At 27.2% G+C, this 6570-nt stretch overlaps 1 long non-coding RNA gene across 1 annotated transcript in view; it reads left to right on the top strand.

Annotated features, from left to right (window-relative positions):
- Positions 1-2826: 2826 nt before the first annotated feature.
- The window catches only part of LOC124420434, a 30456-nt gene continuing 26712 nt past the window's right edge, over positions 2827-6570 (top strand). Inside the window, exon 1 of the long non-coding RNA XR_006941203.1 lies at positions 2827-2956. This is a non-coding gene — a long non-coding RNA (uncharacterized LOC124420434). The remainder of the gene's footprint in view (positions 2957-6570) is intronic.

Raw genomic sequence — 6570 nt, 5'->3', positions numbered from 1 at the left:
TCTAGTTCAGTTCTAGTTCAGTTCTAGTTCAGTTCTAGTTCAGTTCTAGTTCAGTTCTAGTTCAGTTCTAGTTCAGTTCTAGTTCAGTTCTAGTTCTAGTTCAGTTTATTACATTTCTCTTTATAACGAATTTTCTTTCTAAGGTAATTTCTTTTAATATCCATGTTCTCACACAAATCCATTTTAATTTTCAATATATTTTTCATTAATATTTCAAAAAATGACCTCACTTAATGCTAACATTCAAACACAATTTCTGTTTTTTTACAATTCTAAAAATTTATTTTTGTATTTTATATCAAAACAACAACAATATAAGACACAACTTTTAAATCCCACCGAAGTATAAAAATTGTGTCAGCGAAAAAATAAGCGAGAAAAAACTGTACGTCATATTTTTGTACACACAAAATCTGAAATAATCTGAAAACTATTTTAAATTCAGAAAAAAGTTTTTCGTTTGCTCATTTTTATTTTGAATTTAAAATAGTTTAAAGTAAACAACAGCTAATGAAAACATTTTAAAATAAAATTGCAAAATTAAAAGTATTTAAGGGGACATATTGTAATAAGTTTGTTACATTAAGAGGAAGGGATTTGGTTTTTCGGTTCTGATGCCATATTCCCTTACTTACATACTTATCCAAGTTATTAACTAATTAAATAAATAAATAAATAAATAAATAAATAAAAAATAAATAAATAAATAAATAAATAAAGTAATAAAGAAATAAAGAAATAAAGAAATAAAGAAATAAAGAAATAAATAAATAAAGAAATAAAGAAATAAAGAAATAAATAATTTTTGTCTTTCAATCAATCAATCAATCAATCTATCTATCTATCTATCTATCTATCTATCTATCTATCTATCTATCTATCTATCTATCTATCTATCTATCTATCTATCTATCTATCTATCTATCTATCTATCTATCTATCTATCTATCTATCTATCTATCTATCTATATCTATCTATCTACTTAACCTTCGTTTAACATGGTAGGATTCATTATCTAAATATAAATTTAAAATAGAAGAAAAACTTTAATTTTTAACTCATTAAACCCTACAAGACCTGGTAAAAGAGTAAGGTTTCTTATTTCTATCACCAAAATTCAATAAATTAAAATATGCAACAAATGTTAAATCAAACAATATGGTGTAAAGTAATAATAAATTTTCTATAAATGTGGGCGCCTTTTCCGAATGTTTGTTTTTATTATTTTTGTACAAACTTGCAATAGTTTCATTTTTTATTTTGCTATTATTACCGTAGACATTCTAATGAACAATGAAAAAAAAAACTCTACAAAACAAGCAACATATGATTTCAATTTAAAGAAACCTATCAAGTTTATAGCAACATGTTGCATATGAAAAAGAGAACATGTATTAAGTAAGAAGTTGATAAAGAAACAAGTTGTTTGTTGACACGACAGGTTTTTGTTTAACATCAACAAGTTGCTATAAAAAAAGTAAATCCTGTAAACAATGTTGCTAGCAGTTTTCATGTGTGTGTGTGAGTATTTGTTATGTTGCGTTTGTCCTTTAACAAGTGTAGGTATTTATATATAATGTATACTAAAGAATAAGTAGAAAAACGGGTTGTAAAAGGACTTGCACAAGAAGTTCAAAAAAAAAACATTTGTTGTTTTTGTTGCATGAGGATTGCTTAACAAAACAGCTGAGTCCTTTAACAACTAATTTAAGGGTGGTTTTTTTTACTGCTAAACTACAAAGAAAAAATTTTGACTGTTAACTTGGCCTCAGTGAGTAAAAAGACACTTGGCAAAACAAAGCAACAATAATTGAAAAAGATATATATTGTAGTAAATATCAATGATGATGTTGATAATGATAATAATGATAATGTTTCTTGGTTGTTTTTAACTAGTGTTGCTTGGCGGCCTATTGGAAAACAATATTTTACACTTGTACACTTGATTTTATGTAGAGTCAGTCTCTTTTGTTTTTTTTTTGTTCACAACTTTTGTTGCTGGTTTTTGTGAGTATGTCTATCTGTAGCTGCTAGTGTGTGTGTGTTAGTGTATTTTTTTCTTTCGTTTCCTTTTCTTACTTTTAGCCATCTGTTTGGTTGTTGGTTGCAAATGTTTCTGTTGACTGTTTGTTTCTTATTTATATATGTGTGTGTGTCTGTGTGTGCCTGTATGTGTTTTAGCCAAATGTCTCCATGTTTTGTGAACAAAAATTATTACCACATACTCGTACACAAAATTTCAGTTTCATTTCAAACGTTGTGCCGAATTGTTGTAAAATTGATACGCGCTCGCTTGTCTATCTGACAAAGAAACAACACACAACGTTTTGTGTTCTGTGTTCTGTTTTTTAAATACGTTACGCGTTTGTTAACTTTTTTTTTGGTTTCGGTTTTAATAAGAAATTTTTTGCGGCAATTTTTTTGTTGCTAACGTTTTAATAATAACAACAATATAATACCAAAGCGAAATAAAAAGTTTAAAGATATCTCTACGACGAAACGTTAAAACGAAACGAAATTTATTGAAAAATTAAAGAAAAATATTATGAAAATTTAAAAAAGATATAATTAAAATATAATTTAATTTAAAGTTAAACCAAAAGTTTAAACAAAAACCTATTTAAATCAACAATTAAAAGGAATTTATTGTAAAAATATTTTAAACAAAAGCAAAATAGTATACGAAGTAAGAATAAATATAAAAATCTTAAAAATTTATTAAAAAAATATTATAAAAAATATAAAACAAAATTGCTGAAAATTTTATAATTTAATTGCAAAAATTTTTTTAAGTTTTCAAAAATCTTGTCTACGTTATTTGTTTATATGGATTATTAAATCAGTTTATGAAGAAATATTTCTTCTCATCATTGTTGTGTTAACTGAAATTATATGGTTTTACAAAATTTTACGAAATTTTTGGGAATTTATTAAAATTTCGCAAGAAATCAAAAGGTTATTAAATTAGTGTTAAAATTATATTTGCAGTTGCGATATATATGTATGTCTGTTAAAGCGTTTGTTTTTTGTTTTGCAAAAAATATTTCTTAAAAAAATTAAGAATAAATTTTACTTCGATACAATTTACAAATAATGAGGATTTTTATACAAAAATCTAATTTTTCTTAAACAAAAGTAATTGGATCTACGTTGTTAAAGAGTTCGATGAGAGGCAACAACCTGTAACTGCTCAGCAATGAGTTCAGAAGCTTATAAACTACTTCACTACTTATTTATTGGTATTTATGTTCATGATCTCTATGCTAGCTTACAAATAAGGTGTTAAATAAGTACTTACAAATAGGCAGTTGAGTAAGTTTTCCCCCCCGAGGCATGTAACCTTGATGAAAGACCCCATCTTGGTGTTAGCGCAAAACCAGGGAAAGTGTCACTACCAATACCTCTAGTCTGCTGGGACTTTAAAATATTGATGATCATACGTATTCTCGGCCTTTTCTAGAATCCCATAATCTTGTACCTTGGAAACCGGAAGTCAGCAGGAAAGAGTTTCATAAAATGTCTTATTCTGTTTATTGCAATAAACTTTCCTCTGGGGGCATGTAACCTTGATAAAAAGCAACACAAGGCTTTTCGGAAACCAGAAGCCAGCAGAACAGAGTTTCATGACATGTCTTATTCTAGTTATTAGAAAACTCTCTTAAAGCAAAACTCGTACAAACTTTTTATATATGGATCGCTAGAATCATGTACAAAATGCTATTGGAATATAAAAAATACAAAGGTGCGATGATGAGTCATGATGGTGTCTAGTCTGTTTAGTCAGTGATTGAAAAATTACTATCGTGAAATAAGGATAACGAGACAGATGTTCAAGTAAAGCACTTCAACTTCTTGTCTTAGTAACTTTACATGGATTGGGAGAAAGTAGCAGGAGGTTCACTAAGGTAGTCACTGCTGTGTCATCAGCTTGTGCTTTTCATCTAGGATTTAGGTCCAATAACCTCTTGTAAGATTACATAGGAAAGGACCCCAATATTTTCAGCTTTAAAACATTTTAAATAGCCCCCTCAATTTCTAAAAAGGTCTCTAATACATATGTCTTGTGCACAAGAGTATCTGAATATGCGAGGGAGTGCAATGTAGTCTCAAAAGATTTGCCTTTTATACAACATGATTAGGATAATCACACATGTAGATTTTATAAACAATTTTCTTGAAAAGAAATGACAGATTGGAGTGAAGTCCTTCGGCTTGATAAGGAAAGTTTTTACCCCTTTTGGGATAAAGATAACTATGGACCTGATCTAGGATTCAGGGGTTTAAATAGCATGCTTATAACCGAGTTAGAATTGTGTAGTGATATTAGCCTTGAAAATGTCATCTGGAGACGATTAAGTTTTCTTTGTTTTTTGAGGAATTAAACATTTTGATGAGAACCGCAGTCCAATCTTGTAAATAAACTGACTTGAAAGTGTATGTATAAAGGAAAACTTTAAACTTTTCCCAACCTGCTTACAGTTAAATTGTCACAAATTCTTTGAATGTAAACGAGGACCACAGACTCAGAAACAACATCATTCATGTGATACGACTTTATGTATAAACACCAGTTTTGTTGAAATTCTGAATAATAGTAATTGACTTAATAGAAGCTCCGTATATTGAAAATAATATAAAAATCGTTATGTCAAAATCAAGAGAACTCTTTGCTTATAATAGTTTTAGTCTAAGCACGAGTTATTCTGGCAAGTATCAGAGAGAGAAAGAGCGAGATAGAGAAGGGGAATATGCGAATATATTATTTTCATTTTAATAGAACAAGTATCGGCAGAGGGATAGTGAAGAGCTCTTAAACTGGTTTTGGTGATTTGGTATGAACAATAGAACTATTAACAAAGAGAGAAAATATTAAAAGCTCTATCAATCTTAATATAACGATCTTTTGCCGATATTTTATTTCCATCTTATAAGAACAAGTATTGGCAGCTCTATAACTGGTTTTGTTTGATTATAAGTATATGTGAGCAAACATTTGTCTATGAGTATGCAAGAGAACTCTTTGCCAATACCAGTTATATACAAAAAATAGTCATTCTGACTGCTATCAGAGAGAAAAGGTAAATTGCAAGTTTTGTCAGTCTTAAGACAACGATTTTGTACAGCAATTTTCTTTCTCTTTTAATAGAACAAGTATCGACAAAGGGATAGATAAGTAGAAGCTGTGTTTTAAGCAGGTGTGAGCAAAAAAAGAGATCTTATTTCTAATATTAGTTATAGACCTAAAACGAGTAATTACAACAGGTAACAGAAAGCAAGAAAGTCAGAGCTAAGTAACAGATAATTTTTGTACAAAGTATTAACAACTAAGATAGTTAACCACCCCCAAAGAACCAGTCACGAAACTAGTCATGCATCAGTTACTCTGCTAGTTCAACTTTATTGTATTAAGGGTATAAAAAATTCGTTTAAAAATAATAACATCAACTTAAATAAAATAATTATATCAATGCTATGACATTAGACATAATTCTTCCAAAATTTTACTGTCACATGTTATAAAATAATTATTTAAAAATTTATTAACTCATAATGAACATAAATCAATAAAAATGCAAAAATATTAAATAAAAACTAAAAAAATTATAAAGCAACAAATGACCGCATGTTGAAAATATGTCTCAAAGTGAAAAAGCTAAATTCTGAAAATTTGTCGTGACTTTTTATAATATAAAATACAAAATAACAAAAATTTAATGAAATTATAAAATAAACATATTACAAAATTTTATAAAAATAGTAACAAGAAATGAAAAATCTCAATAAAAAAGATCTTACAAAACTAAAAGAAAATTTGAAAAAAAAAAAAAAAATCTAAATAAATGGAACAAAAATTGTGTGTGTTTTGAAAAAAGAAAAAAAAAAAACAAATATTTAAAAATGTGTCATTTACTGAAACACACACACACACACACACTCATGACTACAAGAAAAGTGTTAAATAAAATAAACAAAAATATCAAATCAAAAAGAAACATAAAAAAATTAGTGAAACAAAAAAAATATTGAAATCGAAAATTTTGTTTTTAAAAATTAGACTAAAAAGTGAAAAATAACAAAATATGAAAAATTATTTAATTTGTTTTTTATTATTTTAAATTTTTCTTTTCAAAATTATCACCATGAAAACCTTTGAATAGTGTTTGAAATAAATAAATAAATCATTTAATATATAAACATAAAATTTAAAGAGCAAACGTTTAAAAAGCTACACAGACTGTTTTCAATGAAATGGAAAAATCTTTTACCAAGATTTAGTTAAAAAAAAAAATGCATATGAAATAAGAAAAAAAATATAATGGTGTCTATTAAAATATTATTGACGTCTGTGAAACATGTGTGAATATTGCTAAAAAAACAATTTTGTTTTTACCCTATAGAATAAATGTTTAATAAAATAAAAAATATGTATGACAATGTTTTCAAATTTTCAAAAAATATTGTAGTTCAGTTCTGTTCTAGTTCTGTTTTAGTTCTGTTCTAGTTCTGTTCTAGTTCTGTTCTAGTTCTGTTCTAGTTCTGTTCTAGTTCTGTTCTAGTTCTGTTCTAGT

This window comes from Lucilia cuprina, chromosome 5 (genome assembly GCF_022045245.1).
Source record: "Lucilia cuprina isolate Lc7/37 chromosome 5, ASM2204524v1, whole genome shotgun sequence".
Classification (NCBI taxonomy): domain Eukaryota; kingdom Metazoa; phylum Arthropoda; class Insecta; order Diptera; family Calliphoridae; genus Lucilia; species Lucilia cuprina.
Note: the sequence above shows the minus strand (reverse complement) of the source record. Positions and strands in the feature narration are given on the sequence as shown.